This window comes from Otolemur garnettii, unplaced genomic scaffold (genome assembly GCF_000181295.1).
Source record: "Otolemur garnettii isolate 467f Iridium unplaced genomic scaffold, OtoGar3 scaffold00074, whole genome shotgun sequence".
Lineage (NCBI taxonomy): Eukaryota > Metazoa > Chordata > Mammalia > Primates > Galagidae > Otolemur > Otolemur garnettii.
The window spans coordinates 8,656,272-8,666,147 of record NW_003852469.1 but is presented as its reverse complement, the minus strand read 5'-3'; the positions used below and the strand labels follow the sequence as shown (position 1 = coordinate 8,666,147).

The following is a 9,876-nucleotide window of genomic DNA, read 5'->3' as shown; positions in this document are numbered from 1 at the left end:
AAAAAAAAAAGAAGAAGAAGAAGAACTGATTGCTTAAAGAGATCCCCATACTCCTGGAGCCCAAAGTGCCCATAACTGAAGAGTGCTATGCTAAGCTCTGTGTCTCCAGCAAGAATACCTTTCCCTCCCCCAATAGTTGCATCTTTAATGTCACAATCGGTCTCAGAGACTATCATGTCTTCATCCCATCAAGCTCGTATCTTTGGTTTCTTTGCTCATCAAAGAAGATGGAGACTCCCGAGTCATCTTCCAACCTTCATCTCTTTGTAGTCCCTATTCTAACTGCACTTCCCACCCCTCCACCACACTCACCCACTCACAGAACTCTTGGGAAGGTTTAACTTGTCATCATCAAAATCCATTGTCCACTCAGCCTCTTGTTTGAACATAACCTTAACCTTCGTACACTGAGACTTGACTACCCTTTGAAAACATCTCTTCCCCAGAGTCCTCTCAAAAGGTAGATATTTTCTTTCCTCTTCTGTCATTTGGCCTGAGAGTGGGATAAGGAGACATTTGGCTCGTATTTGCCACTTGGAGGCCATTTTCTCTTTCTCCTCCCTTAAACCCTTAGCTTGCTCCTATCAGAAGCTTATTACCTTCTAGGTTTCCTTCTTGCAGGTGTCTCTAGGCCTCTGAGATTTCTGCCTAATCATTATCATCTGGTTTGCTCTCTCTCCCTCCAACTCTCTACATGTTCTCTTTCAATGTCATCTTGCACCTCCACCAAGTGCAGGAATCTATTCTCCCCACCCCTTCAAATCTGTGTGGGACCCTAGGATTGCATCTATTAATGGAATATAACTTCAGGGACACTACAATGTGGGGTTCAGCCCTTAACTGGCCTGGCAGTTTCTGCTTTCTGCCTCTTGGAGCACTCGCTCTTGGGACACTTCACTTTGGAACCCAGCACTTGTGATGTGAGAAATCTAAGTGACATGGAAAGACCACATGTTGGTGTTCTGGTCAAGAGCCTAGCTGAGATTGCAGGTAACAGCCGGCCTCAACCTTCAGCCACATGAATAAACCATCTTAGACATCCCCCAAGCTGAGTGTGCAGAAGATTGCAACTCCAGCTCCCACCTGGATGCAACCACATGAGATACCCTAATGGAGAATTGCCCAGCTAAATTGAGTTAACCCACAGTACTGTGTGAGATAACACTAAGTTGTTTTAACTAAGTTGTTTGAGGAAATTTGTTATGCAGAAATAGGTAGGCAAAACATATTCAAATGATGCTTCTCATATTATGGCCTCACAAATTCCTTTATCTCCTCTGCTTCCATGATCTTTTCTTCTAAACTACTTTCACTTAGAATCTCTTAGTCATGTGTCACATGATACCATTACTAATAACTCATAAAGTCAATTTCAAGTTCTCCTTTCTTTGGCTACCACTTCCTGTCTTTCTACTTCAATCAATCCCATGCTTCCACTCCAATAATTCCTCAACTGTCCCAGGATTTCCAATTCATTGTTCTACCCATCTTTTGATTTATTTCCCAGCCTCACTTTGATCTTTTCTCAGTTTATATTTCGAGTCCCAAGGTTTTTATTACTCCATTGCCAAGACTCTCAAGGGCTTTGCCCCTCTCTCCCTAAACTAAACTTTGCAGGAAAAATCAAAAACCCTACATGAACCCAAATCACCACTTTCTCCATGACTGTAGCTGAGCAACAGAATGTGATGGAAAGACATACATATGCGTGTGTGCACACACGTGCACACACATTCACACACATACACACACACAGCTCTGCTGACTGTCTCTCTTTACCACCTCACTCAAATGGTGTCTACATCTGCCCAACAATCCCCCTAGATTTCCCTGGTCCAAATAGTATTTCACTTTCCCAGATGATTATTTAATCTCACACCTCCAATAACTTCTTACCTCTACTCACTCTCAGGTGATGGCCTAGCCTTTTATTTTATTGAGAATATAGAGGTCGTCATAGAGAGATCTATGTGCTTTACTCTGACATCTATTAGTCTCTTTTATATTATGTCCATCTAGTCTGTTTTCACTCTAATATAAGAGATATTTCCCTCATTCCTAAGACCAATTCTCACACAAATAACTTTGCCAGAGAAGGAATTCTTTCTTTCCTCCTCAAAGACATTGCCCTGGAGTTGGCCCTGTTCTCTCCTGACCCTCATTTTTTTTTTTTACCTCCCTTCTGGATCATTCTATCCACATACAAACATGCATATTTCTAGCTTGAAGACAAATGAAAACTCTCTTGATCCCACTTCCATCTCCAGCTACTACTTTATTCCTATGTTCTCCTTGGTAAAGTGGCCTGATTTGTTTCTACTCACTGTTTCTACTTCCCCTCTCAATTCTCCAACAAAGTCTGATCAAGCCTTTACTTTCAATGTATGAAACTTAGTCTTGTTAAGGTTGTTGATGAAAACCACAATGCCAAATCCATTGGTCAATTCTCCTGTCTCTTCTTATTTGGCTTCCTAGCATAATTTGACCCCATGGTTGCTCTTACCTTGACCTAAAATTTTCACGAGACTCTTAGACTCCACTGTTCACTGTCTGTTTCTCACTAACTGCTCCTTCTCAATCTTCTCTGTTGGTTCTTCGGCCTTTAAAATTTGGAGAGCTGGCTCGGCGCCTATAGCTCAACCGGCTAAGGCGCCAGCCACGTACACCTAAGGTGGCGGGTTCGAATCCCCAGCCCGACCCGCCAAACAACAATGACGGCTGCAACCAAAAAATAGCCAGGCGTTGTGGCGGGTGCCTGTGGTCCCAGCTACTTGGGAGGCGGAGGCAGGAGACTCGCTTGAGCCCAGGAGTTGGAGGTTGCTGTGAGCTGTGATGCCATGGCACTCTACCCAGGGGATAGCTTGAGGCTCTGTCTCAAAAAAAAAAAAAAAAAATTTGGAGAGCTATGATGCTCAATCCCTAGCCTTCTCCTCTCACAAGATGAACCTATTTAGTTTCATGGCTTGAAATACCACACATCTGCTGATGAATCCAAAATTTACACTGCTGGCCTGTACTTCACTTCTAAATTGCAGAGTTTTATATATCCAGTTGCCTACTAAATACCTCCACTTGCCTTTCTAATAGGCATTTTGAATCTAGTATGTTCAAAACATAACTATCACAAAACCTGTACATCTCCCAGTTTTCTCTTCCTGGATAATAGTAATTTCTTTCTTCTAGATGCTTAGGAAGAAACCTTGGGATTCATCCTTGAATTTATTTTTAAAAGATAAAATTCTCTTGAAAATTTTATTAATACTATTAATAACAATAAATCATCTTCCCAGTCTTGATGACATTTTTATCTTAAAGATTAAAACTTTTTCCTGGGTATGGCAACAGTATTACTACGATAATATTGTTTCCTTATTTTCATAAAAATTAGCTCTTTTCAAGATTGTCATAGCAAATCTTGATTTTTATTAGTGTGCTAAGGCCAATAGAAACATAATACTTTAAAATTGTGTTTTAATTTCCTATGAACTATTTTGTAGCAAAAAATCTATTTGGCATTAAGTATTCATATGCTCAAATTCTAAAAATAATCTTTGGTCCCCAGTTGAACTTTGTACTCCAAGACTTAAAATTTTAATTGTATTTATATAAAAATATAATTCAATCACTAAGTTCTTCCTTATCATGGAAATGTCTGTTTTTCTTTATCCTTGGCATCTTGAATCATCTGATGTTGAATGACCTTTGAACTGGATTTCCATATTTTGTTTGTTCTTCTTTAATTCTGACTCACTGGAATACTTCACCTTGACTGAGGCCAGCAAGAGCAGGATGGATCTCCCCCTTCATCTTCACTTTCTTCTTCTTCCTCAATTTCTTCTTCTGGTTCAGAACTTTTCTTTTTTTCCTTCTTTTCTTTCTTGTTTGAAGGTTCATGTTCTCCAAGTCTATTTTTAGGACAGGCATAACTGAAGTGTCTCCTTTCCCCAAGGTCATAACACTTAGCTTTATCAAGCTGGTTTTGGCTCTGGGTGAACTCAGCCTGTCTTCCATTGTCAACAGCAATGCTTGCCTGTATCACTCTACCAAGTAACTGTTGTTTATTTCCCTTGTACAGCTTTTTGCCCAATCTTAATATGACAATAAAATAAATGCAACCCCTTACATCTTCCTATTTTTATCTTTCATGATGGTGACATTTACAACTTTGCCAGACTTGGAAAATATCCTATATAAGTCATTGTTTGTCAGGGAAAAGGGCAAGTTGGCTCCATACACTGTGCCCCTATGCAAAGCCAATGTAGCACTCCTTTCTTCAGGTAAAGCAGGTCCAGGAGAGCCAAAGAGTACAAGCCCTGGGCTCACCTTGACTCAATCCCAACTCTTCCCTATTCCTTGAAGCAGACTTGGCACCATGGGTCCTGGGAAAGGCAGGCACAGAGATGATATCATACCCATCCTTGAATGCTTTCTTTCTTCCACAATGTGTAGTCAGACAGTCGAAATATCTTATCAACTCTGCTTCAAAACATATCCACAATCTGACTACCTTTTATGTTTTCGATGCTACACCATCCACTTTCACCTGGGTTACTGTAATTGTTTCCTCTGTCTCTCTGCTATTGCCTTTGCTACTCATTAGCCTATTAGTAATATAAGAGCCAGGGAACTTTCTAGAATACATTATAGCATCCCATTCCTCTACCCCAAACTTAATCCCTCTGCATTTGTCATTCCGCCTAACAACAAAATACTATAAATTATTGTTTGATTATGTGAGTGTGTGCATGTGTACACATTGTTAACATTAACTCTACATTTTAGCCCATTTCTAGTTAATTTTTATATATGGTACGAGAGATGGGTAGAGATGTTTATTGTTGTTATGGTGGTGTTGGTAGTGATTGATTTTTTGCATAGTCAGATTGTTCCAGCACTGTTTGTTGAAAAGATCGTCCTTTCTCCATTGAATCACACTGGCAACTCTGTTCTCTGGTCCTCACAGAACAGTGACTCATGATGACTAATTTTTCAGCCAATTTGGGCTCTGACCAGGCTTAATCTCAGAAATCCTGCACTACAGATTCAGCATGGGGCTCCTCCTACTCCACCATGGCTCAGACCCTTCACTCTCTCATCCCAGGCTTCTGGATTAAAAAATGAGAAGTGAGGTTAAAGGAAGGTATCTGGACCTAAAGCATTTCTCCAACTCCCCCCACTCCTCTGACCAGGCTCCAAACACTCTAGAATCTTTTAATCAAGAGTTTTCCAAGCCCAGACAATTTCTCCTCAGCCAAATATGAAACACAAAGATTTCATTTTTTTTCACAATCTGCATGCAACTCATTCTTAGGACACAACTGGAGAAATTTCTACAGGAGCTAAGAGCAATACGGACAAAACTCGGCCGCATCAGCCAAGAATGGTGACAGTTCCCTTATTGTGGTTGCTCCCAGGTATGGCTGGAGAGGCAGCAGAAATCACATCATGGATGAAATGCTGAGAGTTAGCACCTGATATGCACCTGAGAAAAACAGGCTGGTTCCAGGCTCTCACACTCATCTTCTTTTCTAATCCTCATAATAATCCTATGAGGTCCACATCATTGCCCCATTGTGGATAAGGAAAGTTATGTGCAAAGTCCTTGCTCCTGCTACTTCAATGTGGCAGCCTGAAGATGCAATTCCAAGACCATTTCCTGAGTCAGGCTGAGCTAATGCGAAGTTAGGGACTCTTTAAGTCACTTAATGGTGACCAAATGGACCATGTGGCCAGTCAAGGAGGGCAAATAAGTAGAAAGACAATACATCATTGTACTGTCTACACTTCTCCAAGTCATCCCCATTATTCTTCATGCATCTTTTTTCCAGTCCCTTATTCTTTCTCCAAACACAGTGTCTTATCCTGGCCTTTATATTTTTGCTCACGTGATCCTCTCTGCCTGGAATGGCCACTTTATTTTCTTGGTACCTTTAATGACTACATTCTGAGGTCCCTCCCTCAAACATTCTCTGCCACTGCTACATCACTAGAACCTGTGAAGTAGCACCTACTTTCTCACATGTCACTTCAATAAAAATAGTAGCTAGCATTTTTTATGCATCAACTATATGCCAAACATTGGGCCAGACTTTTTGTTTATATTGTTCTATTATCACAAAAGCCACCCCTTCCCCGAGACAGCAATTTTTATTTTCTCCTTATTGATGAATAAATTGGAAGTTGCAGGGAAATGAACTAATTTACAAATTAAAGCTAGTGTTTGGGAGAGTTGGCAGTTAGACCAATGTCAGACTTCAAAGTTGGCATTGTTGGTTTTTCACCCCTCTAAGTTTTAAGTCTCTTGAAAATGTTTGGGATACTTAGAGTTATTTCACCAGGAATCTATTGGAAGGAAAAACTTTTCCTAAAGTAAAAGCAAAACAAAACACATAAGAGTGATTCACAGACGAATAGCCAGGAGAGAGAAGAGAGACAAATTTGAATTCTGCTAGGTTTCTGTTTCTCCCATTGTCTGGCAGCCCAGGTTCCTGGATATGAAGTGGGGGGATATAGGCAGATGAAGAACCTACAAAAAACTGCCACACTATTATTTTGGTCCTATGCTGCCTCCATCATTCTGTTTTCCAGAAACTGGTTAATGTCATTCTTTGTCTTGCCTTCTCCGAGAGATGCAAAGTCCCTTTCATGATAATTATTATATTCTCCATCTATTTCTGTAAAAAACTCAGAGTATAAAAATATGTGTACTTATATTTGTGTTCATTTCTTTTTTTTTGAGACAGGGTCTTGCTCTGTGGCCCAGGCTAGAGGGCAATGGCGTCATCACAGCTCATGCAGTCTTAAACTCTGCACTCAAGAAATCCTCTTGCCTTAGGAATAGCTAAGGACTACAGGTGCAAACCATCTGTAGTGGGTGGGACTCATGAGTAGCTGGGACTACAGGTACACACCACCAGGCCTTTTAATTTTCCCTTTTTTTTTTTTTTTGAGACAGAATCTCAATCTGTTGTCCTGGGTAGAGTGCTGTGGCATCACAGCTCACAGCAACCTCAAACTCTTGGGCTTAAGCAATTCTCTTGCCTCAGCCTTCCAAGTAACTGGGACTACAGGCACCCACCACAATGCCCAGCTTTTGTTGTTGTTGTTGTTGTTGCAGTTGTCGTTGTTATTTAGCTGGCCTGGGCCGGGTTCGAACTGCCAGCCTTGGTGTATGTGGCTGGTGCCCTACCCACTGAGCTATGAGAGCTGCCCAATTTTTGTATTTTTTGTAGAAACAGAGACTTACTCTTGCTCAGGCTTGTTTTGAACTCCTGGCCTCAATCAATTCTCCTGCGTTGGCCTCCTAAAGTGCTAGGATTATGGGCATGAGCTACCATACCAGTATATTTTAATTATTTGTTAAACAAATTCATAAATAAACGAATGGTGAGTAACAAGAATATGTACTTTTATATTTGACCAATAGCATAAAAAAATGAAACTTTTTCATTTCATTCCCCATGTCTTAACTTGTTTCTATAAGCAGCGGGTATAATAAACATGGCTCAGTACACTCATCCCTCCTGGGAACAGAATGTGTAGGATGCTCTAAAAATACATCTTTGATTCATTAACATGGATTTCTCAAGAATCTGACAAACGTGACCACAATTAGTTCTAGAATTAGAGCATTCCACATTAGTTTCCTGTATGTCCTAAGAAGGAGAAGACAAAAAGGATACAAAAGGGAACTGAGATATTGACCAAAAAAAATTTTTAAAGCCACTAGGAAAGAGTGGGTGAGTTGAGTTGAGGTTTACAAAAAAAGCAACAGAAATCAGAAGTTTGAAAGAAGGAAGGAAGATATTTACGTCCAAGATGCTGTGTCATTTTAGGATCTTAATATGGATTTTAAAAGAAAAGAAACTTTCCTTTTCCACTGTATGTGCCAACATCATGTGAGATTGTGTCAGACAAGACATTGAAGGTATAACAGGACTAGTTCAATAAAGAGTTGGTTGAAGGGTTGAGTGACATTGTGAACTCAGCACTCTGATATCCGGGGAGAGGCTAGAAAATTAGGTTCTTAGATGTCCCTAAGTTGGAGGTGAGCCTGGGTTGTTGAACAAGGCAGTAGAACTCTGTGGCTAACACACAGGATTTAGCTGAGATAGCAATGATGACTATCCTCAGAGGCATGGAGATTTTACTGGAGATTAGACCACTAATTATTTCAAGGGGGCCTTGAGTCCAAGGCACATTTTAACTTCATATGCAGCAAATAGTATCACTCTAGTCCTTGACATTTGCCATTTCACTAACACTAAGTGGTCCAATGTGAGCAGGTGAGGGCGGTACCTTTTATCCTCACCAGCAAAAGAAGAAAATGTTCTGTGAAAGAAATTAGAAGAAATTATTACACCATTTTTTATAAGGTTTACTACCTGCAGACACTTTTCCAAAAGATAATTTGTCAAGAGAATTGATAAAACTACAGAGTTTCTCACACTTTCTTATCTGTCATATTCTTAAAAGCTCATCAGAAAAAACCAATGGAAAAAATGTGACCCATTTATGATAAGCTGAAATGTGAAATCTAGCTTTTATACACAACCAAGGGCAAAGTTGAAAAGGCAACAGATCAACCCCCCCTCAAATTGATATATAAAAAATCAGTTCCTAAAAATCAGTAAGAAAATCACACACAGACACATTCAGATACCTCAAAGGGAATAAAAGGGCAAAAGGTAGGAACAGAAAAATATATATAAAGAAGCCCTTAAACATAGGAAAAGATAATCATTGACAACTACAATAAGGTATGAGATTTAAAACTTCACTGAAGTTTTAACAATTTATATTAGTGAAATGCCAAAGTGTAAAAATATTCTTTGCTGGAAACTCTGAAGAGAAATGTGGAGTTTCTTTCATCGCTTATGGGAATGTATACTACTATAGTTTTATGCTAAAGTTATAAGTACATATTCTTTTTCTAATAGTCTTCATCCTGGGAATTTATCTTGAGGACATGATGGTGCTGCTGATTACAATTTTGTTTGTAAATAGCAAATTTGTGAGCAACACATGTGTCCATCAATTAGGTTTACTTTGCAACTGTGAAAAATTGAGGATGGAAAAGCATTTGTCAAAATGCAATGTTTATTCACGATTAAAACTCTCATAAAATTAGAAATAGAAAGATATGTCCTCAACCCAATGAAGAGTTCTACAAAACCCCTACAGCAAATATCATATTTAACAGTAACAGATTGAATTACTTTCCAGGGATTAGCAACAAGGCCAGGATAGTCAGCTCACCACTCCTATTCATCCTCACCGTCGGGTCCATCGTATCGCTCCCACTCAATGCCATAAGGCAAGAAAAAGAAATAAAAAACAACCAGATCAGATCAGAAAGGAAGAGGTAAAACTTTATGTCACAGACATTGTAATCATCTAGATAATCTAGTGCAGTGGTTCTCAATCTTCCTAATGCCACAATGTATTTTCATTGTTACAAAGAGGTTAAGAAAGGCTGATCCAGTGGCATCACTACACAAATGAAGTTGCCAAAGGGATTCAATAAAGAAAGGATTGTCTTTATACAAATGGTGCTAGAATAATTGAATATCCCCTTGCAGGCACACACATAAACCAACAAAACTGAGCTCTATTCACACCTTGCACTATTTACAAAAGTTAATTAGAAATGGGTCTAGGGGTGGTGCCTGTGGTTCGGTGGGTAGGGCGATGGCCCCATATACTGAGGGTGGTGGGTTTGAACCTGGCCCTGGCCAAACTGCAACAAAAAAAAATAGCTGGGCATTATGGTGGGCACCTGTAGCCCCAGCTACTTGGGAGGTTGAGGCAAGAGAATCATCTAAGCTCAGGAGTTGGAGGTTGCTGTGATCTGTGACACCATAGCACTCTACTGAG

General features: G+C 39.9%; 1 pseudogene; it reads right to left on the bottom strand.

Moving 5' to 3' along the window:
* Positions 1-3,681: 3,681 nt before the first annotated feature.
* LOC100963317 overlaps positions 3,682-9,876 on the bottom strand; it is a 15,370-nt pseudogene continuing 9,175 nt past the window's right edge.